This window comes from Leopardus geoffroyi, chromosome C1 (assembly GCF_018350155.1).
Source record: "Leopardus geoffroyi isolate Oge1 chromosome C1, O.geoffroyi_Oge1_pat1.0, whole genome shotgun sequence".
In the NCBI taxonomy this organism is placed as follows: domain Eukaryota; kingdom Metazoa; phylum Chordata; class Mammalia; order Carnivora; family Felidae; genus Leopardus; species Leopardus geoffroyi.
In genome coordinates, this window is record NC_059328.1 from 89,367,560 (window position 1) to 89,395,099 (window position 27,540).

General features: G+C 36.7%; 1 long non-coding RNA gene across 1 annotated transcript; it reads left to right on the forward strand.

The window, feature by feature from the left end:
- Positions 1 to 305: 305 nt before the first annotated feature.
- Positions 306 to 26,979, forward strand: LOC123600039. The gene is made up of 5 exons (XR_006713437.1): positions 306 to 430; positions 19,534 to 20,041; positions 20,819 to 20,929; positions 25,783 to 25,857; positions 26,731 to 26,979. It is a non-coding gene; the product is annotated as an uncharacterized LOC123600039 (long non-coding RNA).
- Positions 26,980 to 27,540: the final 561 nt, after the last annotated feature.

Sequence of the window (27,540 nt, forward strand, 5' to 3'; positions counted from 1 at the left end):
TATTGAATGTGTGTTTAACAGGATGAAGAGGAGATCTGGTATTAGAGAAAGTGTAATTGAAATGTAAGTAATTGAAGCATAACAAAAATTACTGTTGAAGGCTTTTTATCACTTCAGTGAAGAGTTCAGTCTAGCCTTCAATTGCTTCCTATAATTTCTGTATATAAGACTTCGCTTACTCTCTTGCTCTCTCCCAGGAAACATTTGTGATGTCAGAATTACAACCTGAGGTTATAGCACTGTGACACTTTCAAGCTCTTCAAGGTTTATCAAACACAGTTAATTATATTTACTAGAAGTCTCTCACCTCTCATACTCATGCACCTTAATCATACACACAGTGGAAATCTATAAAGACCTTAGAATAAAAGGAGCACGTTTAAACACTGCCTTTAGAACACAAAGATATATCTGTGATTTTGAAAATAAGGTAATTTGAACAGATAATTTTATGTCTTCATTTTCTTTTAAGCTAGCATGGAAACTAATAGTGTTTTTTTTTACCTAAATTGCTATAGTTCAAAAAATCTATTTAAAGGCTCTAATTATTAAACACATTTAAGTTGAATGACGAAAACTTTCTAAATCCCATTTTGAAATATTGTATATTTTCTGTAACTGAAACGATCAAAAAGATATTTATAGTGGTCACAAATAGAGAATTAGAAGTACTTCTAATTGAAATTTGTGAAGCTTCCAATGTAAAAGGTGCTGCTTAGAAATATTTTGAAACTTGTATCTCTGAAATTTTGTTGTGCCAATTAGAAAATAATATTTAATAAAATTTTATGGTTATTTTATTAAAAACTATATGTTTTGAATGATGTGCACATTGGGACTATAAAAATTTGAAGGCAATGTTGCATATGAATCTTCTGTTCATGACAAGAAAAATACGAGAATTTATAAAGCAAACATCAATTAAGTGACTATTTAGTCATTTTGTAAACATTACTTGCAAAAATACAATAAAATCATATACAAAGATATACAAAAATATAATTTAGAACTCAAGCATTTGGGAAAGCAATTCTAAACATTTATTTTATTGTATGCTTTATTTTAAGTGAACAAAGATAACACATAATGAAGATAAGAATCCACCAATATAGAATTATAATTTTAAAATGTTAATAATATAAAGTAAATATTTTTTGCTCTGTGAAAGACTGTTAAGAAAATGAAAAGACAAGGGGATCATGGGTGGCTCAGTCTGTTAAGCATCCAACTTTGGTTCAGGTCATGATCTCACGGTTTGTGAGTTCAAGCCCCACATCGGGCTCTGTGCTGAAAGCTCAGAGCCTAGAGCCCTGCCTTGGATTCTGTGTCTCCCCCTTTCTCTGCCTCTTCCATGCTCATGCTCTGTCCCTTTCTGTATCTCAATAATAAATAAACATTAAAAAAAAAAAAGAAAATGAAAAGACAAGGCACAGACTAAGAGATAATATTTGCAAAATATTTACAAAACATACATAAGTGATAAAGGATTGTATCCAAAATACACAAAGAATGCCTAAAACTCAACAAAGAAAAAAAAATACAATAAATAACAGTCAAAATGTCTGAAAAGATACTTTACCAAAGAAGATATACAGACGGAAAATAGGCATATGAGAAGATACTCAACATCATTTGTCATTACCAAGATCTCCTTCAGAGAATGGTAAACAAACTGATAACTGTAGTACATCCATACAATGGAGTATTATTAAGCCATAAAAAGAAGTGAACTTTCAAGGCACAAAAAGATACGCATGGATAAATTTTAAGTGCATAATGCTAAGCGAAAGGAGTCAGTATGAAAAGGTTATATGCTACATGGTTCAAGTTATATGGCATTCTGGAAAAGACAAAGTGATCAAGACAATTAATAGATTGTAGTTGGAGGGGTACAAGCTGGCCTCATCTGACACCTCAAGATGCCTTACTCACACCAACTGTTCTCTGTCCAGGAGACAAGCAGTTTTAAACTTTCAGGGTTTCCTTTCTCCTGTAAATTTTGGGCCAAAGTTTTGTTTCATGTCTGCATCTACTGCTGGGGCCCCAGAAAGTGGGACCCTGGCTCCTGAGTCTTAACTGTCTTCTGTATAATATCCTGCTCTCATGGGTCCAGAGGGCTCCCCTGAGAGCAGACCCCATGCTGGCCAGCTCCTCCCTCCTTTGGGCACAGACCCATGTTGGGGTGGAACAAGGATATAAAAATTTATAATTTTTTTGTGCTTGTTGTAAAACAAGGGGCAGCAAGTGTGTGTTTTTTTTTTTTTATAAAGATGACACAGATGTATATTTTGATAATTGCAATTACAGGTTCAGAATTGTGATGGGGAGCATGGCACATTTCACCGCCCATCCCAACAGTTTGTAATCCAGAAAGAACCGAATTAAAGCAATTTTAAAACAACAACAACAACAACAACAACAAAAATAGATCATAGTTGCCTAGGGTTGCAGGTGGGGTTTGAATAGATGAAGCATACATGATTTTTAGGGTGACAAAATGATTCTGTATAACACCATAATGATGGATTCATGAGGCTTTGCATGTCAAACCCATTGAATTTTACATCACAAAGAGTGAATCTTAATGTATGCAAATTTTAAAAATCATTTAAATGTATGGAATGCAGACTGTGATAGAGGAATTTAAATGTATTATAAATGCATGAAATAACCAAACTTAAGGGAGTAGTAACTGAAAATGAATGAAGACTATAAGACTTCAAATAAATGAAACTACACACAGTCATTGTATCATATTTGGTAAAGTTGTTTTACTATGGGGATTTGTGTTAATTGTTCTGAAACCATCATATCTACCATACATACATAGTAGAATTCGACAATGAAATAAATGGATGGCAGATGTTGGGAGCCAGGTTTCTCACCGTTGGAGTGGGAAGCTTCAGACAAGCAAGGTGAGAAAGCTAGAATGATCCATATGTTAATGGATTAGAGTTGAAGATAATGTGAACTCATGGTTAGCTTAGTGCCGACACAGATGGATACATACAGAAATATTTATTTCTACCTTGGAAACAACCCTGGCAGAGAAAACGATATTAGATAAAAAAAATTAAGGACATCTGAAAAAAGCATGAAGCTTAGTCAATAATAATGTATCAATACATTATTGTGCAATGTATCAATACATCAATTCATCAGTTGTGCCAAATTACCATAGTAATGTAATATGTTAATACAGAAAAAAGTAGATGTGGGATATATGTGAAATATGTGTACTATTATTATAATTTTTTCATAAAGATAAAACAAAAGGTTATTCTTAAAAAAAAATAATCTCTACTTCACCCTGCAAATGTCACTTCCTGTGAATAGCAGATGTTCAAATTTTGGTGCGTTCTTCCACACATTCTTTTTCCATTTCATATAAATTTAAGCAAATATCAATACTTAATTCTTTTCAGGAAAAAGTGCATTTTGAGACCATAAATATATCAATTGTGAAGTCGGTATTTTCACAGTCTAAGCAATTTCATACTGTTTTCTTAAATACGCTTAGGCACAGAGTGTTAGTGGATGCATTTCCCACACTCAAAATTTTATTAATTTTGTTTCAAAATTCGAGTATTTCAGTACTTTGGTGTAAAAGTTACACTGTTTTTGCATTATTTGCACAGGCGTTTTGCTTATTTGGCAATTGTGTACTCATTATTTTCAAGACATGAAACAGAGATAACTCCTTCACTTTGAGCTTTATGCTCAAAAACAGTAGAGCTCTACCTAACAGTAAATTTTTCACCTGGGATACAATTACTGGGAGCACAATCTAATATGACTCAGAGATCATCTACCTCCCCACAATAGTTGATACCGTCATTATGTTCGAAATTAGTTTATATTTGGTAGGTGAATAATATGCATAATGGCATCATTAGCTGAGGAGAAAATCAAGGTGAATTAGTTTGCTCAATTAAATTCAATCATTTATATGGGAACATGTAAGAAAGCCAAAAAAAATCAAAAGTCAAAGACATGACAGATATGAGAGACTGAAGAGAATCATAGCCAAAGGTATAAATAACACCTGATTCAAGACTAGAGGATAATGAAATATAGGGACACATATAATAGTTAAATTATCTAAATGGTATAGAAAGGCAGTTTGTACTTAAAATTTCCTTACCTGGGAAAAGAAAAATAAAACAAAACAAGCAAACCAAAAAGCATAAGCAGCCTAATTTTTTTTAACAAAAGGAGAAGGAAGAAGTTATTTAATCTTTAAGTAACTAGCACACATAAATGCTTCATTTATTCATCCCCCATTAAAGAAACTTTATTATACTCCTGCTTTCCCATTTAATAAAATTTCTAAATTTCTTAGCCGAATTTGTTTGTTAACATGTGATTGACATTTTTTTTTCCTGAAAATATTTCTGTCTGGATCCTGCCCTTCTCAGACATAAAGAGAAAAATATACTCCAAATGGAAAATTGTACGAAGTTGCAGATCCCACTTTTAGATGAATTTTAAGTCTATGAAAATGAGGAAATCATCCTCATAGACGCAAAACTCCCCAGAGAGACTGATATCCTATGCAAGGCTGTATAGAAATTGATACAACACTTTGCCAGTATTTGTATCACTTTATTTATTTTGTCATTGTAATAAATATAGACCACGGATACATGTCTTAACTACTGTGTTTACTGTTTTTGTTTGTTTTTTTTCCTGGTCAGTGATTAACTGGGACTGGGATGATAGTGGGATGTATTTCATTAGGATCTAAAAGGACCTTTGGGAACATTGAAAATATTCTCTATCTTGATTCTGGTAGTGGATGCCGTAATGTATACATCTGCCAAAACTAATCAGTGCATTTTTATATGTAAATTTTGTATGTAAATAAAGTTGATAAACAAAAATATTATAAAAATAGAATAATCATGCCATAAAGTGGTAATTATCATTAGCTGATAATTAGTAAAACTGAGGGAGGAGGAAGAAATTATGCTCTAGGTGCTGCTGAAATTCTTTCATGTGACTCTCTTAACTCGAATTGGAGTATAATTTAAGGATATACGAAAGTCTGTAAATTAGGGATCATCTATCACCTATTTTGTGTATGCCTACTGTTAATTAATCTCTAGTTTCCAGGAATAGTCATCAATGATGCTCTCTTGCTTTGATATTGGTTTTTTTCCCAAAGTGTGTTTTTTTATTAGATAAACAGATATGATGGTGACACCATATACTGTTTTTTGCTTGCTCATAAAGACAGAGATAGATCATGTATTCCACTGTCAAATAAACTTGGAAAATAATTATTTAAATTATTTATAATAGAATTTTCAACTGTGGAACTTAAGTCTTTAATATGCCCATATATCTCACGATTCATTTAAAAAAATAGACTATGCAGTGTTCCCATTTTTTTTTTAAATAATTTTTTATAGCATTTGGTTTTGTGTTTGGTAAAGTAAGTTTGGGCAAAACTTATATGAATATTTCCATTCCCCAAAGGCACAGTCATGTTTCTATTATTTTTCATTACTGCTGAGGAATGCAGTAAAATTGCCCAGTGGCAATTGCTTCTCCCACTTTAAACACTACTCTTTGGTTAAAGAGAACAAAATGTGGTAAGTGATTTATCAGCCTTAGAAGAGTTCCCACTCTGGTTTCACAAATGATAGTTTATATAAGTTAAAATAGCTTGCAGGCAAAGCCCCAGCTCTATTAACTACTCTTTAAAAGTAATTGTTAGGGGCACCTGGGTGGCTCAACTGGTTGAACATCCGACTCTTGATTTCCCCTCAAGTCGTGGTCCCAGGGTCGTGGGATCAAGCCTCATATCGGGATTGTGTTGAGCATGAAGTCTTCTTGAGATTCTCAATCTCTCTCTCTTTCTCTCTCCCTCTCTCTGTCTTTCTGCCCTTCTCCCCTACTTACATTCTCTCTCTCTCTATAAAATTAAAATAATAACAATAATAATAAAATGAAAAGTAATTGTTATATGTACTATAATTATCCTTCTAGGTGAACTTCTCCCTTTCCCTATGCATGCAAGCAATAACTTCCTGCTTCCTCCTGCTTCTCATCTTTCTATAGGCAAGGCTATCTCCGTTTTCTCTGAACTAAGACACAGAAGCACTGTTGTTTTAGTTTAATAGGATCAGTACTTTTATATGTTTTTCTGGATACATGTGTTTCTATCTAACCTTTGTATATTATTATAAGTCCTTCCAAGAGCATTACCATGAGTAACACCTATTTATTCTATTATCGTTTGTTTCTCTATCATTAGCACCCTACCACAATGTCTCACTACATACTAAACACATATGTGCTTCAAAAAATACTTGCATTGTTAGAAACTGTGTTATTAATCCTTTTGTGTTTTAGTAAGTGTGGGGTAGGTCATTGAGAAACATGACCACCAGTTGACCCAGGAGCTGGACTGACTCATTCTATTTCATTTTTTTTAATTCCCCAAAATCTGATGTTTTGGCATAATGTTATCAGTCATAATTTAAAAAGGTATGTTGCAGAAATAACCAAATTCCCTTGTCAACTGCATTTTAATAAACTCTCATAGTATCTTTAGTACCTTTGTAGACAGCTATTATCTTACTCTGATGCTTTGGCAAAAAGTTTCTGCCAAAGTGGTTCATCTTCAACAAGAATCATGAAAAAGACTTTGACCAGTACTGGTTTCTAATAACTAAGATCAATCTGCCATCTTGTGGGAGGGACAATAATGAACCTTTTAAGTGATTCCCCTAGACTACCTGCACAGTGCCACAATATACCAGGGGATGGTAGCCTGAGATCTGTCCCTATTCTCCTTCCCCACATCAGTAAAATGGGTCCCTTACACTGATGACATAATGTTAACATGTGAAGACTTGGCATCTGCTGCAGGACACTCTGCAGATTTTGTTGGAACATCTGTGAAGAATCATATGGGCAGGGAACCCACAGAAAATTTAAGGCCCAGACATTGCCATAAGGTTTGGGGAGTCATTCTGTCAGGCAAGACATATGTTGTCCCAGAAGCTGTATTGGATAAATGTAAGCTTATCCAACCTCAAAAATGTAACGAAATACAAGCCTTTGTGGAGATTCTGGGGGTTTTAGAGAATTTTTATCCTCCACCTGGCATGGTGCCTCCACCCGTATGCTGCCTGGTAAAGAGAGGGCATTTGTGGGACTGGGGATGAGAACAGCAAGCCACCTTTGAGAAGGCAAAATTACTAGTAAAAGAGATTCAAGCTCTAGACATCTCAAGCAGGGCTACCATTTGAATGAGTTGTGTCTGTGACTCTGGGAGGCATGGGTTGGGCACTGTGGCAGAGACAACAGAAGGGGAGAGTGACCCTAGGACTTTGGCCCCAGCTCTGGAAGGAAGCAGAAATGTGATATACTATCATTGAACAACAGTTCCTAGCAATGTACAGTGCTCCTCTAGATGGACCCTGTCAGGAAGGAATGAACCACAGCAGCCAAAGGGATGAACGCAGAGCAGTCTGGTTGGTGATCACTTATGATTTCTGGCCATTAACCGTTTGCACTGACAGTTGGGTTGTTCTAATGAGATTAACCTGAAGTCCTGGACAATTAGAAGCTGAGGGGTATATAATTCATGAGTGGGCCCTTGTGGGGTCAGGATGTATGAAGGGACATTGGGTTCATCTGCAAGAGCCTGAGGTAATCCTCACTGTCTTCTACATCCTGCCTCATAAGGCATTGATACCCCCTGACAATCAGGAAGTTGCTGTTCTAGCTCAGATACAATCCCTAGCAACTGGCCTGTCAGTAGATAAAGCAGATTGGGTGCATTTAAAAAAGCGGCCACCACAGTACCCTGGAGAGATGGCATATTGCCAAGGATGACAGATTGCCTTTGAAATACAGTAACTTGGTTAATGCAGTAATAGCAGGTTATAGGTTATGTGTGTTCTAAACAAATACCCAAGGTAACTATCAAAAGAGTTAGGGCTATGCATTAAAGTTCCCAACTAGGGAGGGATTGGTAAATTGATTATATTCACCTTCTCCCTCTGAATGAGGGTTCTAAATATGGATGGATACCCTTGTTAAATGGAGAGTGATCTAGGGTCACATTTCAAAAGTCATGATATGTAAGACTAGTCAAAAAAATGTGACATTTGAATGGAGGTTCCATCTTCCCTTTAATCCACAAGCACCAGGGTTGGTATAAAGGAAAAACTAAATTACTAATAGGTAAAACCATGTTGGCCAGATGGACTAAAGTACAGTCCCAGATTTTAATATATTTGAATGCTCAGCCAACAGAACCTGTTGCCTCATATACCAAATTGGGGACCCCTGCTGAGGCACCCAACACCATAAAGGTACAGAAGTTGCAGGAAACACCCTTTTCTCAGACGTTCACCAAGGATCAACATTCTATGCTGCTGAGAACACCAAGCCCTATCATGTAAGGGAAAGGCATTATCTACTGGAATTTACAATGGGATATTTGACTGGGATGGGTGAACTACTTCACACCCTGTGGTGAGGGGGCACTACTCAATCTCCACTGAGATCCTATTGTCCTGCTACAAGTCTGACCTGTTAAAATGCACTATGCCTACAATGGAGCATGCACCATTAAAAGAGGGGAGAAAGTGAAGGTTCTGGTCTGCCATATCTTGCCCCATCTCCTCATACCTGCCAGTGCCACTTCCCCAGCCAACATGCATGGTATGTACAACCAGATCAGGGTTCCTAAAGCTGCCAGCCTTCCTCTCCTCTTCAGGAGGATGGGCATGTTGCATTTCTCACTGGTACAATCATTTAGCTGCTCTCTCTGTTCCATCCATCGGTCTAGAGGACCTTACTAAATTCACCCCGCAAGCATTGAGTAACAGCCAACAGAGTCTATCCTCACTGAACACAGAAATGTCTCTAATAAGAAAAGCTGTCCTCCAATATAGAATGGCCTTGGCCATTATTACAGCCTGTCAAGGAGGCACCTATGCTTTATCCAATCAGAATGGTGTGTGTTCATACATGATGAGTCTGTTAATGTGTGGTCACATTAAATTGCATGAGGGCACAAGTGAGTGCCCTGAGTGATCCAACTCCCAGCTTAAGGGACATAGTAAATGAACATTTCCAGTAATTTTCCATTTTTTGTGGAAAAAGTTGTCACTAATTTAACTAATTATTATTATTTTTATTTTTTTTAAGTTTATTTATTTTTGAGAGAGAGAAAGAGAGAGACAGAGCATAAGCAGGGGAGGGGCAGAGAGAGAGGGAGACAGAATCCGAAGCAGGCTCGAGTCTCTAAGCTGTCAGCACAGAGCCCAATGCGGGGCTTGAACTTGCAAACCATGAGATCATGACCTGAGCCAAAGTTGGATGCTCAACTGACTGAGCCACCCGGGTGCCCCTAATTTGGCTAATTATTGTCTTAACCCGTGTTTCCTCTTGCATGTGTCTTTTGTTGTTGTGGCATCTGTCTCTAGTGTAGCTACAGAGCAGCCAAAGGTGCCTCCTCCATGCTAGTGCAACCCCTTACTGATTGCTCAGGGCACACAGCAGAAAAAAGGGAGAGCCTGTGAGACTGTAAGAGCCTGTCACACTGGGTGCAGTGGGTGGAGTGTGGGAGGAGGTCATCAGGAGGTTGTTGGAGGAACCTAGGAAATGGGAGGCTCCTCATCCTCTCTCCTGTCCTTGAATTATGTTCTCTGCTTGCCTTCCCTGCTCCCAGAAGCTGCCACAAGGACAGAGCCTTGAAATGGAAATGTGGTGTCGAGACCCTCTGGACAGTGTACATAACGGTCTCGACTAAGGCCTCAGTATAAACTTTTAGGATTTGGCAGGTGGGTGTGGAAATGTACTGGACTTGCAGACCCCCAAGACAAGCCTTGTAAATTCCCGTGTTCATTATAACTGCCACCTACCAATCTGCAGTGTCCTGCCTCTTTCTTCCATCTCTATCCTCCCTCTGCATACAATAGCAGGTTTCAGATTATACCAGGGAGGCTCCCAAGGAGTTTGTAAACCAACAGTGAGGGAATTATACACAACTAATGAGGTTTTTCTCCTTGTATTTATTCTCTCAAAGGACATTTTGTTCTTTGAGGATGATAAAATTATATGTTTGGGTTTGGAAAATGTTTGCTTGAAATTTAGCTATGTAGTGTAATACCTTTCATGATTTTAGTTTCATATATATAATGAAATATATACATTGAAAAGAGGAAAAGGACAAGTATTAAGTATTTTAATCATAGGAGTAGGACACAAGCAAGAAATAACGGATGTGACAACATTTTGACGGTGAGAGTCAAATGGTTCTATCATTTTCTACTTTAAAAAAAAAAAATGAAAGAAAAAGAATTCATCCTCCCACATGGTCAGTGACCCATTATTCTCCAGATTCCTAAACCTACTGATTTAAAAAAATAAAAGGAAAAAGCCTAACCAATGATCAAAATATAGCTGCTTTAGTTTAGCATATTTGCAGTAATAAGATAAAGGCTGCAAAGTTAAATATTCATGGGAATTTGAGATTAATATATATATATATGTACTGCAATGGCATGCTGGACACCTGAAACAATATGACTTACGCTTTTAAAAAAGAGGTCAAAAAATCTCATTGCTCTTTTGAGCATATTCAGACAGTATGTAGAAAGGTATTACTGTTTTAGATTAATATTTGCATTTCCATATAATGAACTATGTAGAAAGTAAATGATACATGCCTTTTACCTATCTCCAAAAATTAATGTAAATTTGTCCTTTATCACCATATGCACTTGGGAATAAACCCATTTATACCATATTAATTTTTTTCAATAAGAAGCTCTTTATATGCATTGTGTAGAAATATTCTCAAAGTAATTTCTCTAGTTAAATATGTTCCCATGAGCTTAAGTAAAAATGTCTAGCTCTTATTTATGAGAAGAAATGGATCTCCTTAGCAAGGTTAACTGATTATAATGTGATTGCAATTCTAGAATGTACAATGTTACATTTATACGTGTATATGTATGGGCGTTTTGCCCTTAAAATATTTCATTCGTGAATAAGGCAAATTTTAAAATAATACTAACATATAAAAACGAAAATGTACTGCTAATTATTTGACTACATATTTAAGATAAAATCTTTCCCAAGGAAGCTTGCAATAGGCTATAGAATTTACTTGCAATAAATTAAATAAAATTTGTCATATAATCATATATTATAATATGATTTAAGACTTTATATTTTCATAACACTTATATGTGCATGGATGTAAATATATTTGGGTTTTATTTATTATCCATTGAGATGAATATTGTTAACATTGCTTTACAGAAGCAATGAAACTAACTTACGAAAGGTGTGGGTAGTTGTCCCTGCTAAGTGCACATAGGTTCCACTCCATTGTGTGTTTTCCATATATTTTCATTTGTAGAATTTAAAGTGTTTATGCTGTGATATAATATTAATATTGGTTACTGAGTGCTTATTCTGTTCCAGGAACTATTCTAAATTCTCTTCCAGGTAGCAACATTATGGAGTAGGAACTATTATTTCCATATCATGGATGAGATAATTGATGGCTAAAAGGATTAAATAATTTGCTGAAATTCTCACAACAGCTCACTAATAGAATAAGGATTTCCCCCACACATCCTACACTTGGAAGTGAGTCTAGATAATACTACAATTCTGCTTCAGAATGATTTCTAGACTGGTGTGAGGACTTTGTTCACCTACCTCATACTTGCAAGTTGAGAATTTATACTTCGTGGTGTTTAGTTTTATGTTTCAACGTGGCGACTTATAGTTGCAGAGATAGTACAGACAATTACCCAATATCCTGTACCAGTGTCTTCTATAGTTAACATCTTACAATGCCACAGAAGACTTGTCAAAAGTAAGAAATTGAAATTGGTATATGCACCAGCTAGGTGGCAATCGCAAGGCTTTGGAACACTCTCCATATGCATAAGCTCTAAACATGTATCCTATATACGGTGCTCGTTTTTCCATAGCCAGGGTTTTGTGACCCAGTACTCAAGAGGTGAAAATGGGAGCGGTGATGCTCGCCATTATTTCTTGTGAACCACTAGCAAAAATTTTGTTTCTTGTCCCTGCAACCTTTTATTCTTCTGGTCGAGAGGTCTTAGTTTCAATGGAAAGAATGCTTCCATCAAGAGACACACAATGACTCCGCTGAACTGGTGATTAAGATAGCCACCTGGCCACTTTGGGCTCCTCATGTCTCTGAATCAGGATTAGAAGGGAGTGACACTGTCTTGGGTGATTGGCCTTGACTATCAAGATGAAATTGGGCTGCTACTACACAACGGATGTAAAGAGGAGTAAGTCTGGTATATAAGAGATCACTTAGGGCATGTCTTAGTACTACCATGCTCTCTAATGAGAGGCAATGGAAAACTCTGGCAATCCAATCCAGGCGGGACAACTAATGCCCCACACCCTTCAGAAATGAAGGTTTAGGTCCCTATACTAAGCAAAGAGCCATGATCAGCTGAGTGGCTTGTTGGGGACAAAGTAAATATGGGATGGGTAGTAGAAGAAGGTAGTTATAAATACCAGCTACAATGTTGTGACCAATAGAAGAAACATGGATTGTCATTCTGTAATTGTTATAAGTAGGTCTTCTTTATTTTATTATGGATACGTGGGTGTATAATATTTATTTACCAAATATTTTTATTCCATCTCTTTTCTCCTTATCATTAAAATAGTATGTATTAATAACAATTTCATATCGCATTTTTTAAGTTATGGAATTATCCAGGAGAAGAGCAAATATTATCCAATGACTTTTGTCTTTTTCTGGAGAAAAAGTTAACAGTTTTTGGCTGTATACAGGATAAGTATGTCATAGTAAGTACAAGTGTGACTTTGTCATTGTCTTTGGAGATTAAGTATGTTTTAAGGACATGTGTATGAGTGCCAAGTTGACAAGGAGTGAAATGTGGTGGATAGTTTCATGTGTCAACTTGGTTAAACTATAGTATGAGGTTATTTAACTAAACATTAATCTAGTTGTTGTGAAGAAATTTGGGAACGTAAATGATATCTACAATTGATTAGCTTCAAGTAGATTATCTTCGATAACTCTTGTGGGCCTCATCTAATCAGTTGAAAGCACTTAGAACAAAACAGGGGTTTCCCTGGGGAAGAATAGAACTGATTTTTCCTCATTGAAGAACTCACCAGGATGGGAAAATATTCAGCTATTAGAATTCCCAAGGCCTTGGTCAAATTTGTGACCACTTACAGACCATTTTGGCTCATAGCAAATGAGAGACATGAAAGAGAAAGAGAAGGAATGTGAGAAGAAACTACTAATGAGGGAAATTTTTGGCAACATTAACAAAGCTTACTGTACCACATTCATAATCTAGTAACACTCCCTATCCAGCCCTGGAGTCCTGAATATCCCTTTGGAAGGTTTTTGCTTTTTTGTGTTTTTTTTTTTTTTTTTTTTTTTTTTTTTTAGTTTACTTATTTAAGTAATCTCTACACCTAATGTGGGCCTCGAACTCATGACCCTGAGATCAAGAATCACATGCTCCTCCAACTGAGCCAGCCAGGCACCCCTGAAAAGTATTGATACATATTTGAATTAAACTCAAAATTTTTAAAAATAAGCCCTAATTAAAAATAATTTCTTCTTCCTTAAGACTGAAATAGCAGCTCCTGGCCAAGAATCTAGCTTGCCTTATAGATTGTGGACTTGCCACCCCTGAACCCTTAACCCCCACAATTCTATATCCCTCTGCTACTGTTTCTCTGAAGAATTGTAACTTCAAGTTTAATGTACACTTGAAGGAAAAAAAAAAAAGCAATAGGAAGACGATTAGTTTATTAGTTGGGTCTCATGGCAAAAATGGAGAAGAAATAAGTTGCCAGTTTCCCTTCCTTCTAACCCTTATTCCCTATTAGAATTTAATCATGTTTCAGATGTTCTTGTTCAGTGTATATTTCCTTGGACTATAGCATGACCATACCCATTTTTAGTTTATTTATAGGTTATTTCAAGGAAAACCTCTGGGTACAGCTTATTATCAAAAAGCAGTATCTAAATAAGCAAAATATTGTCTATAGCTCTCCCTCTACAGACTAGGTCTTAGATGTGTGTGTGTGTGTGTGTGTGTGTGTGTGTGTGTGTGTGTATCTCCTCTTCTGTGAATCAGAATCACACTGTTTCTGACTGGTGCATCTCCAGTAAAGCTGTTAATAGTAGACATTCAGCTGACTTTTCACTGACTAATTTACTCCCAGGTTGGAGACCAACTCAACTAATTATGTCTTTTATAAGAATCAAATATTCTTTTTGAACAGGACTCACTCAGTGAACAACAGAATGGTATGTTAGCTATTGTACCATTTCATTCAGAAACTGACTAAATAGCCTCTATTTTTCTTAGAAAATGAATCATATCATTAATCTCTAGCAACTTTTTAGACCACAGACTAACACCTAACTTCTTGTACTTGTGCACCTTCTAGCAAACAAAAATTCTCTATTACAAGCTACAATTCTCAGTTTTCTTATCTTAAAGGTTGTAATAATATTTTTGAAATTGACTGCTATTAATAGTAGTAATGTTATTGGTAAAGTGTTTTAAAAATGCCTTCCTTATATACCAATAACTATCATGAAGGGAAATTATTTTTTTTTTTTTTTTATAAATTTTTTTTTTTTTTCAACGTTTATTTATTTTTGGGACAGAGAGAGACAGAGCATGAACGGGGGAGGGGCAGAGAGAGAGGGAGACACAGAATCGGAAACAGGCTCCAGGCTCTGAGCCATCAGCCCAGAGCCCGACGCGGGGCTCGAACTCCCGGACCGCGAGATCGTGACCTGGCTGAAGTCGGACGCTTAACCGACTGCGCCACCCAGGCGCCCTGAAGGGAAATTATATAAACAAGCATAACAATACAGCACTACATGAAATAATAGTTGACTGAATAATGCTAATGAAGCATGATGCATTTGAGCTGTATTTAGCAAAGTTTAATAGCAAATAGTAACAATAACAATAGAAAAGACAAATTTTAAGATACTTCAAAATATTTTATAAATACAGCCTCACAGTAGTAAGTTAATTATTTAAAGCTATGTAAGTGGATTAATTAGGAAGGAGAGTATCAGGACATAAGTGTCAAAGAGAGTGACTGGAGACATGTGCATTGAGTTGCCAAAAGACAACTGGCTAAAACTCGAAGGACTAATTAAAATTTCAGCCCTATATAAAAATGAGACTACAGTGGAACATTAGTCAACCATGGTGAGACCCTCCAAAAACAAACATAGATAAACAAAAAAATAGAGTGCCCTTGGCCTCTTGTTCTTCACTTAACTAAGAATAAAGTGTTCCTAAGGGAAATGTATTGACTAAATATGACCCAACCTTTTCATAAGTCAATCTTTCTATGATGTTAATCTACCAGAACAAGATAAAATAAACACATGTATGTCTTTGTAAATGAACACTAATGCTGATGAATATAGTGAAAATTGTAAGCTTTTCTCTCAAAGGAATGGTGCTTGTGGAAATAATATTCACCAATATTATTTGTAACTGAAACATGGCAGAAAGGTCAGATTGTGATTAATATAATACCAACAGGTCATTTATCTGAGGAAAATGCAGTATTTTGAAATACTGTAAGTCAAATTAATTGTTGAGAGAAAGAGAGAATGGGGGAGAGGAGCAGAGAGGGAGAGAAGGAATCTCAAGCAGGCTCCATGCCCAGCATGGAGCCCGACATGGGGCTGGATCCTACAACCCTGGGATCATGACCTGAACCGAAATCAAGAGTCAGATGCTTGAATGACTGATTAAATATTTTGGGGAAGATAATTTGGAAATAAAATGTGTTTGTAATACACAGAATTACATAAAAATGGCCACAAATAATGGTCATGTCTTTGCATTTTTATATAGCTTTTGTAGTGCACATAATTCAAGTGATGCATACAGTTCTTAAAAATAAGCAACCCATGGGGCACCTGGGTGGTTCAGTGGGTTAAGCATCTGACTGTGTTTTGGCTCAGGTGATGATATCACGGTTAGTGAGTTCAAGCCCCATGTCAGGATCTGTGCTGACAGCACAGAGCCTGCTTGGGATTCTCTCTCCCTCTCTCTCTCTTTCTCTTTCTCTGCCCCTGCCTTGCTCATATTCTCTCTCTCCCTCTCTCTCTCTCTCAAAATAAATACATAAACTTCATAAAAAAAGAACTAAAAAAAAATAAGCAATCTACAAACTCGTTTAGGAAGAATTTACATAAAGCTGATTTGTGGTGACAATTCTAGTGCTACTAGTGACAATTAACTAAGGGGTTGAATATTGTGAAGTTTAATTAATTTAATAGCATTAAAATTTGAAAGGTGACTGGTGACTAGGACCAAAGAAAAAAAGGCATAATTAAAGCAGTTAGAGGTTTTGGTTATGGTCAATGATCATATATTTACCTGATTGATAGAAGGATACTTGTAATCAAATTATGTGCACACAACATATTGATTTCTAATTTCATATCTATTTAGAAAGAATATGTCTCTTTCCTAAAGTATTAAATGTCATTAAAATAAGCTAGGCAAAGAAAGAATACAAATCTGATCTGGGTAGGTACAGTTATACTTAATGATGACAAGGTTCAGCTTATGCTATTAGAGAAAACATTGTTATATATTATGGAATCTATAATATTATCTATTTTAAGACATTTTTAGTACCATTAATAAAGGGAAAAAAGTTTTCAATTAAAATTACACATATTCACAAGTTTTTGTTGTTTTTTTTTTTATTTTTTTTTTTAACGTTTTTATTTATGTTTGAGACAGAGAGAGACAGAGCATGAACGGGGGAGGGTCAGAGAGAGAGGGAGATACAGAATCGGAAGCAGGCTCCAGGCTCTGAGCCATCAGCCCAGAGCCTGACGCGGGGCTCGAACTCACGGACAGCGAGATCGTGACCTGGCTGAAGTCGGACGCTTAACCGACTGCGCCACCCAGGCGCCCCTATTCACAAGTTTTAATATGCATCATGATTAAGATATTTTAAAATGTGAAAAAAGTGTGTCTTAGAATTGATAAAATGCTGTTTTTGTATCACAAATAAATTACATATATTTTTTACAAATGAATTAGTAATAGATCTTTATAAAGAAATTTGAGAGTCATTGGGGCCCATAAGCCCCCATAATCTAACGAGTATGTTTGTGTTTCTTTTCCTATTTATTTTCTCACAGTTCGTACACATTCACTTTTACTATTGGTGTCAAAGTCCCTACGTGTTACAGGTTGAATTGCGTCCACCTAAAGACATTGACATTCCAGCCCACCAATATCTATGAGCGTGACCTTTTCTTGAAATAAGGTCTTTGCACGTGATCAAGTTAAGATGAAGTCACTAGGGTGGGCCCTAATCGAACATGACTGCATCTTTGTAAAAAAAGAGGAAAACTTGGACACTAAAATATATGCACGCAGAAAGAACGCCAGGTGAAGATAAGATTGGACTGACGTATCTACATATCAAGGAGTGACACAGATTCCCAGCAAACCACCAAAACTAAGAGAAAGGCATGGAACTAATTCTACCACACAGCTCTCAGAAGTAAGCAACCCTGCTGACACTGATTTCAGACATCTGTCCTCCAGAACTCTCAGTCAATTGTTTAAGCCACCCAGTTGTGGTGCTTTGTTATGGCAGCCCTAGAAAATGAGCACATTAGCAATGAAAGAATGAAATCTGGCCATTTGCAGCAACGTGGATGGAACTGGAAGGTATTATGCTAAGTGAAATAAGTCAGTCACAGAAAGACAGATACCATATGTTTTCACCCATAGGTGGATCTTAAGAAACTTTACAGAAGACCATGGGGAGGAAAAAAAGTTACAGAGAAGGAGGGAGGCAAACCATAAGAGACTCTTGGATACTGAAAACAAACTGAGGGTTGATGGGGGGTGGGGGAGAGGGGAAGGTGGGTGATGGGCGTTTAGGAGGGCACTTGTTGGGATGAGCACTGGGTGTTGTATGGAAACCAATTTGTCAATAAATTATATTTTAAAAAAAGAAAGAAAATGAGCACATTAGGATAATTTCTGGATACTTTAGCAAAATATTTTTCAGTGTTGTAACAAATGACAGGAATGATTACAATTTGTTTCTTATTATTCTTCAGTTAGGCAAGTAACTTAATCAGAACCCCATTACCAGCATTTTTGTATTTTGCCCACTATTGACTGCTATTTTCCTCCTGTAGTGAGATTATGTATTTAAAAAGTTGTGAATAAAGAATATGAGAATGAAATATTTGCTACTTTGAAGCAGATAAAACTCTAAAATCAAGTGTTTTCTTAAATTTACTATTTGTTGTAGTGAAGTTTTTCAGAGATACCTCATGCTACACACTGGAATAATCTTATTTCTTTTAATATGTACGTGTCTGTGTACACATGTGCCTGAAACCATGTGTGTGTTTATGACTGTGTGTGTCGAAGAGGGTGGGGAGGGCTAGATTTTCACATATCCTTCCAACGCATCTTTCTGTTTGGTTTGATTTGGTTTTGGCTTTAGTTTCCTTCACAGGGTCTACTCTTCAGATCTTCCTAATAGTTAGTGTTTAAGAAAATCACATGTAGATTAGTAATTGTTAGACACTTGTGCATCTAAAAAGAACAGCTATGATTTAACCTGAGCATTAATCTTCATACACAGAGGGTGCAGGGGAGGAAAGACTTCCTCTACCCTCTTAGCTTCTGTAAGGGAGGGAAAACGATTTCCCTCTACCTTTTGGAGTTTTTCCTGAAACTCATAACAAAAGATAGGTGACCAAGAGGAAAACAAACAAGTTCATTAGCATGTTTACTCCAAGTATATGTGGGAGATACCCAGGGAAAATGAGCAACTCAGAGATGGCTTAGAATTCCAGATTACATAGCATCTTCAACAAAGAATAATACACTTGTGGAGAAAGGACAGGACACAGGAAATCTGTTTGGGGCCTCCAAGGAATGAGCTAGAGGCAAATTAGTAAAGTTTGTTGTATAGATTCCTTTGATACCTTCTTCAGGCTGATAGTGTCTAACTTTTGGGGTGATTAACTTTTTTTCTTCCTGGTAGAGAGGGGTGGAGGGAGATCTTTGAAAATTTATGTCTTGCTTTTAAGCTAATAAGGAGAGGGGCATTTCTTATATCTTCTCAATTGCCTTCAGTGCAAAGTATCTGTACCCCAAAATCACATATTTTGGGGTGGCATATTCTGTTTTCCTTCAGTTTAATAACTGGGTCTATGAAACTAGCGAAAAAGCAAATTAACAGGAGAAAAGATACACAAATTGATTAATTTTTAGTATTACATGCATGGGGTATCACAGGAAAAAACAGTGAATACCCAAAATAATGGTGAGATTTGAGAGCTTATATATCATCTCAATAAGGGAAGAGGAAGAGGAATGTAACCAACTTAGAAGACAGTGAAGGGTGTTTAGGTAAAATGAATGGGCCTTTTCTAAGGCTTTTTTTTTTTTTTCTTTTTTTTTTTTTTCTTTTCTTCAGAAAGTTTTATTGTTTTCATTTGACCCAGGTCTTGAGCAAGGGCTTCAGGGAGAGGCTCAGACAGAAGACCGGACACCACAGGGGATGATGCCAGAGGGCCCCTCAAAATCTTGTGGGCTCCCGAGGCTCCTAGTCACGCTTGAGGGTGAACCTTCCGGGGAGACCCTCCTCTAGCCCAGCCCGAAAAGTCTCACCTCCTCCTCTAGGAAGTGGTTCTCCAGGAAGTCACAGAGATGGCTCTCTCCACGCGCACGCAGATCCCGAAGGGCTTGGTTCAGGATCTTCCCCAGAACCTTGGCGGCTTCCTTGGCCTCCGGGGTTTTACCCCCACTCCTCTCGCGACGGCTTCTGTACTTTCCCGAAAAGGGCACGCAGCCGCCCCCTCCCCCACGCTGTTTTTGCATTTTTAAGGGACGCTGGGTGATCTCGCTTCTCCTCGCCAACGGGCAGAAGTGGCCCACGCCCTGCAGAGCCACACCCTCCAGGCCAGATAGAAGCCCAGAGAAAGGTAAGTATAGGAGGCCTACAAATGCAGGTTGGCCAGCTAGTTGAGTGCAGGTAGTTCTGAGAAATCTGGGAGCTCCTGGTTGGTGGGCAGCAAAAAATTAAGCGCAAATAAACAAAGTGGTTTGGTCAACGGCAGATGATAGCAGAAAAGATGGTCTGGGAGGCTGTGACTGGACAGGAGGTTAGAGGTTGGTCAGAGGCTAGAAGAAGGGGAGTCTCGGCCTCTGTTACCTGGGAGCATTGCCGGAGCAAGAGGGAGCATTGTCGAAGCAAGAGACAAACCCCCGGCTGGCGGAGTGCTGCGGGTTTTTTTTTTTGTTTGTTTGTTTTTTTTGTTTTTTTTTTTTTTTAACAAACCATTTTATTAAGCTGGGTGGACGAGAGCCTGTAAGGAGAGTGGGGGACAGGTGGCAGTGCGGCATTGGAGCGCCCAGAGGGGTGAAGGGAGGAATCAGCCGTGGCTCTGTGTGCCAGACCGGGGAGGGCCAGCTTGGGGCTCTCTTTTGGGGGAATGGGAAAAGGAGGAAGAGGCCAGACAGCCACTTTCCTCTCCTGTCACACACACCCGCGGCATTAAGTAAGAAGCAACTCCATACGGCGCAGAATATATGGGGAAGTCCTTCCCCTGAGCCCTGGACGCTGCAGGGCGGGAGGGGCCGTTCTGGAGGACTGTGTTGAGGCCTCCAGCTTTGGACTGCTCCTCAAACCCCTCCCCAACACCGTTCGGTCAGGCAGCTTTGAAAAGGAAACTAAACCCTAACTTCCCCTGAAATCCTAGGCAGACAAGTACATCTGTGTGAGGGACTCCTGGGTTCAAATATTTTCTGGTCCTCTCACATATGGACCTTTGTCAAGGATAGCTGCCCTGAGCTTCTCCAGCAGATGGAAGGTATGATGGTTTGTGACTAAGTTTGTCTGGGTGCTGTGTGCGCTTCTAGTCCCCTCTCCTGAGAGAAGGGGTTCATCTGGCTAGATGATACTCTTGGGGAGGGGATTTCAGACAATTGAGTTCCCTTTGGAGGATCTGGTTTTCAGGCAGATCAGGGGAGTTCAGAGAAAGGCTCTTCCTGCATTTACTGCTTTTCAAGTGTGTTTAGCTCCAAATTACCAACCTATCACAGGGGCATATTTGGGGATGGCATGTTGAACTACTTCAGGGTGATACAATTCTAGAGAAAGTACCTGTGATAAACTAAGTCAAATCAACATGTGGAAAATAACAAGAATGTTATAGAAGACCATTTCCATCATATAGGACTACTATCATAATCCCAACAGGTGTTGTGTTTTTTTTAATATTAACATCAATATTTTCAAAGCCCATACTAAAAATATCAAGATTTTGGTGCAAGTAGTTCATTTCAGAAATGAATTTGAAGCAATAGAAATGCCTGTCAGATGCCTCACTGATTAATTGAAAGATTATGTTTCTTTTTTCCTTGATAAGCACACTCATATATGTTTATACTATGCGTTCAAAATGTGCCATGTCAAAAAATATACTATAATTTGAGCCATATTTTTGAGCATTTAAATTTTTGTTATAAAACTTAGAAACTCTTTCAAACTTTGTGGTATTTTTCAGAATTACAAATAATTAGTGTCCTGTGATAAAAATGGCTTTGGAGGGAGCTCTACTCCAGAACAGCTGTGTGAGGAGCTCTATGGCCTTTATCTTAGCAGAATAACCATAACAGATAAAAATTACAAAATAAGTGACCTTGTAAAGTTTCTGCAAATTTTCCTAAGAACATGGAAAAAAATGAAGAAACTGTTTTCCAAAAAAAAAAAAAAAAAAATCTACTAGACCTCATGGCCCTTGGGGCCTATGTCTTCTCCCAGCTCCTAGTTAAGGGCTGTGGTATCTCTCTGAGACGGTCAGATATTTTCCATCCTTCCCCACCGTTGGCTAACTGCAGAAGGATGAAATTGCACAGGGTGAACTTCAGTCAACTGCAGCTGATAAATTGGGGGCCACTTTCTCCCGCCCTACCCCAATTTGTAGGGTGAGCGTCTTACCCAGGTGTGGCAGGGGCAAATACTTTGGCCCCAATTTCCCTCACCCCAGCTCACTTACAGTGTACAGGTTCCACCTTGAGAGATGCAGGAGGAGAAGACCAGGCTTAACCACCTCTGTATAACACCCAATCATTCCAAGAGAAGTGAGCCACTGTCCCTACCCTCAGCTCCAGAACAGAAACTCAGAGATTTTTTTTGCTCAGAGAAAGAGGCAAGCTAGAAGAACAGAGAACACCAGAACTCTCCTCCAGGGAACTGTATTTTTGGGACATAGTTTGGGAAAGTTCAAGCATAAGGATGTTATAAAGAAAAGGGGGAAAAACGTGTAGATTTTGACGATAAGCCATGAAGATAAAGCTGCTAGTTTCATGACAGCAACAAATTAATCACAAGCTACTAGTGTACCAAAAGAGAACTAGGAAAAGAGACAGCTAAAAAGACGCCCCCTGTGGTCAGAAGAAAAATTGACCTCAAAATACACATGCAAAGGCACCTATTTTAACCTGAGTCCAAATTATGTCAAAAACAGTAGAGTGCTCAGCTGGCAATTAGCGGAGTCTTAACAGTTGGATGTGATACCAACAGAAGTAGACAACATAACAGAAAGATCAAGGAAAGAGACAACACTCTGCTAAAAACACTATCCATTCCATGGTTAGTGTGAAAAGACTGTCCTCTGTGACGATTGGCATCAGAGGTTTCACACCGTGGGGAAAAATAGACTTCACTAAATTAAGTTCATCCAAGTCAATAAATAAATAACAAGCACCAACCACAGCAACTGCCAAAGAGAAAGGGATCGGTATCCAGAGTCAGAAACTAGTCATTGCAACTGCTCATATGAGACATTTGATTCCCACTTGGCACTAGACTGCTAATGCCCGACCCCCAGTGATGCTGCCACACTTAAATACCATGCTTCCATTATGAATAATTTCTGCACCCAGTTTTTACCTACCTGTTTCCTAAGGTACTAGAGTTGGTCAAACATGTTTTAAATGTCATAATATGTTTAAAATATGTATTTATCAAGTGATCTATTACCTATGATAAATTTATCAACTTGAGGTTGAAGATAAGCAAAACATTTCAATATATTAACCATTATTCCCTCATTTAAATATAACAAGTTCTTTATAAGCACTGCTGATGATGGAACATGTCTCTTTTCATTAAAAAAATATAATTTTAGGGGTGCCTGGGTGGCTCAGTCGGTTGGGCGTCTGACTCCTGATTTTGGCTCAGGTCATGATCTCACGGTTCGTGGGTTTGAGCCCCGTGTCCCACACTGACAGTGCTAACCCTGTTTGGGATTCTCTCCCTCCCTCTCTTTCTGCCCCTCCCCTACTCACTGTTGATCTCAAAAAAAAAAAAAAACACAACAAACTTTAATGTATATATATTATATATGTATATACATTATGTATGTATATATATAATATATCTAATTTTAATATTTAATTATATTAATATTATTATACATTATACATTAATTATATATAATTTTAATATTTAGTTACAAACTCTAAAATGTTGCTAGCTACTACATCATGCAGCAAAAGGATGGCACAGTCCGTAGAAACTATGAAAAAAAAGGTTTAAGAACACAATAGGAAACTTTGCATTTACATTCAGTATCTCAATACCTAAAGACAATTGTGAGAGTAGAAGACAGCAACTGCATATTGGAACTATGATTTGTAGCCATAAGAGAATTGGGAGTATTTAAAGATATCAAATCTTTGGGAGAATCTTTTATTTTTTATCATTTTATTTTTGAAGCTCTTTCTTCAGGCACCAATACCAAAGGATAAAGAAACACAGTTCAGATGACAGCCACTTCACAAGGCTTTGTAAAACGTGTGAAAAATACATTTCAAAAGAAAGAAAAACTCAAGTTTTTCCCAAAAGTATATACCACTGGGTTCTGTTGTTATTTTTCTTGTTTCCTCAAGTGAGAAATTTAAGAAGGGAGCCTGACAGAGGTACTAGCTTGGGTATAATTCAAGGGGATTTATAACAAAAATTAAATGGGATTAGAATTTTTAAGTACAAGTTATAAGGCTCTCAAGCAAATGCCTGTATTACTAAAGTAGAAATTTTAAAAATGATTACTGTTTCTAACACTCAAAATGTAAACCCTTTTTTCTTTTATATCATTTCATCTTCTTAACCTCAAATGAGTAAGATATTTTGAGATTTTTTTTGTTATACATATTTTTTCATGTACAACTTTATTATTTGATAATTTTCTTCTTTTTATAAGTGTTGCCATAAGTATCATATGGCAACATATAAACTTTTAAGTGTATTTATTCTAGAAATTAATGAAAGCAATAAGGATCTTGTTTTTAGGATTATAAGAAAACAGTAAATTTAATCCCAACACATTAGAAAGGACATTAGCTTGATTAATTCATTTTATAAAATTGAAAATATCTACTGAGATTAAATATTATTTTTTCCAAGTTCAGTTTTTATTTTAGCTCCCATTGTGGATTTTCATTTATTAAACAGCTTTAACTCTCAGTCAGATGTTTTGGTTTTCTAATATTTGTTCCAAAATCTTGCAAACATACCTTTATTAATTATAGTTGGGCAGTCTAAAGTGAGTAAAATGGGTTAAATTATTCCCTTTTCAGCCATGACCTGTTATGTATTTATAACAGATACCCTGTAGTTTCAGTTTAAGCTAATCTTAACCAATGATGAAAGATGTGTTCACTTCCCTGTAATGTTGGCTTAGTTTAGTGTCAAAAGCACCAGGACAGCAAATTCTCAAGTCTTCACATATCAGAAAGAGAGAAACTTTTGAAATAGTTTTCAGAAGTCAGACAGGACATCTATATAACCTTGCCCTATATACTTGGCTTGCATACCAAACACTGAGTGAAAGATTTGACTTGTGTTTTTCAATTCCTTCAATTCTTTTGCATAACAGCCCTTGTCACTAGTAATATAACAAAGACTTCCAAAATGAATCTGTTTAAACTACATAGTCTCACATAAGAAATAACTTTTAAAAAGTTACAGTACGTGTTCTTTCTAATGAGTTTTTCATAGGACCAGACTATATACCTTTGTTTTTTAAAGTAACAAGTTGTGAACTACTTTATATTTTTTGAAGTGACAATATGTAACAGGTGTTCACCATATGTAGAAAGGTGATCAAAATGAATTAAGATAGTTAGGTGTTAAAAAACATGATAGTGTTACATATCTTACTTTTTTCCACTCTACTGAAATATAATTGACATATAATGTTGTGTAAATTTAAGGTGTATGACATAATGATTTGATATAGGTATATAGTGCTAAATGATTACCTAACATAGTTAACGGTTTTTTTTTTCCTTGTGACAAGAATTTCAAGATCTACTGTCTTAGCAACTTTCAAACATACAACATAGTATTGTTAACTATAGTCATATGTTTTACTGTATTACATACACAGAATTAATTTATCTTATAACTGGAAGTTTGTACCTATTCACCACTTTCAACTAGTTCTCTCATCCCCCTGTCCCCACCTCTGGCAACCACAAATATGAGCTCTGTCTCTATGATTTTGTTGGTGATATTTTTTTCAGATTCCACATAACTCTGTATACTAATACTCAAGGAATGAGGTACCCAAAAACAGTGATAGGTAAGAATTAGCCCTAGGAAAAATTGGGATATTAGTCAAGTGTTTGTTTCTTCTTTCCTTTTATCTTTTTTCAGTTCATCTCTTCCATGACATCTGTTTTGCCATTTTGCTCCATAGCTATTCAAGACTTTCAAGCACTGCTCTGTATGGTGGGTGGATATAATTTTGCCTTTTTTGCAATAACCCCCATAAATACATACCTACCTGGCATCTATTTCCTCAGGTCCCTTAATGTTTCTAAAGTTCATTAATATAAAAAAATAGTCTGGAAAAATATGTTAATGGATATTAATGGCTTACAATTTCCTCTTCCAAAACAATACAGTTGCTTTTTAAATAGGTTCTCCTATGAATACGTAGCATTAAATATAAAGAATAATTATAGCAGCAAAAATTTAACACAGTTAGATAAATGGAATTTATTTTTGGTAAGCTGAGCCTTTTAGCACCTACTCTGATGACACATACTTTGGAAAGTCCTATAAAATACACCTCTGGTATTCAAAATGTAACCTGATGATTTTTCAATCATATCTCAAACTTGGAGACAGTATTTTAAAACTTTGGTCTATATCAGATGAATGTTCTGGGTTAGGGACCCAGAGATCTGTAGCAATATAATGAAAGTTCTCTTTCATATAGAAAGTAGAGGAAGACTTGAGATTTATTGCATACATATAAGAGAATTATATACAGTTTTCCCCCATCTTAAGCTTAATGCTATATAACACATTAATATCATATGTGCTGAGTTTCTTATATTTTATAATTTATTCTCAACATAATTAAATACTTAAACAGTGGTGCCAAAAGTAAGTTTATTGTCCTTTTCTACTCTCATTTTTTGGTGTCTCTTAAACTTGTTTCTAGACTTTTTTCTGCATTTTTAAAATTAAAATGGTTCCTTTATTGTGTCATGTCTTTTTTATTAGTTCACTTTAGTCACATCCTTCTATTCTGAATTCAAAGATCAAGCTTTTAAAATATAGCCATTGTTAATTTATTTGTATAATTTTCTTTAGCTCTTCCTAGAGATTTCCTCTGCTTCAGATGCAGTGATGAGAATGTCTGCCTCTGTGCTTCTTCAGTGACAATGACACACCCATAACACCCCCTGAGCTCCACCCTGCTTTCAGTAGCTGCCTCTGCATGTTACCTCACTTCTGTGTTCTTCCATAGTTTTTCTGATGATGAAACAGTGGAGTGATTACTTTCCATCCTATACATCTCAATTAGGTCTTGGTTAAAAATAGATTTTCCCTTGCAAGAAACATGAATGTAATGGTGCCTTTTGTGTCACACTATTAAATATCTTCCCTGGAAGAACCATCTCAGGCATCTATGCTTTAACATTTTCATGGTCACAGTTATTCATGCTATCCTTGTCTTTTAGAGATATAAAGAGGCATTTTAAATGCAATAAGCATCAGTGAATTTCAGATTCAGTCTGTCCAGTTAACGCTAAAACAATTAAGTAAAAATATATACATATGTACATTTATACATACATAAAAATAACTAAAATATAACAAGAAAACCCATATAGAAGATCACATGGCTATGAATTATTCTTTTTCACTCTCCCAGTAATTGTCAAGATTTTCAAAAAGAAAACATGCTCCAAACATTTCCATATACTTTAATATGAAATATAATTTATAAATACCCTGATATATGTAGCTATGGACAGTACAGATACAGACACAGATATAGATCAGTCAAGGTTTCTTCAAGAATGCAGAAGACTATATATTACAAAAATAGCAAAGGTGAGAGGAGTCACTTACCAACAATTTCAGCCAGCGGTATGAAGACAGGTGGTTCTTAATAAC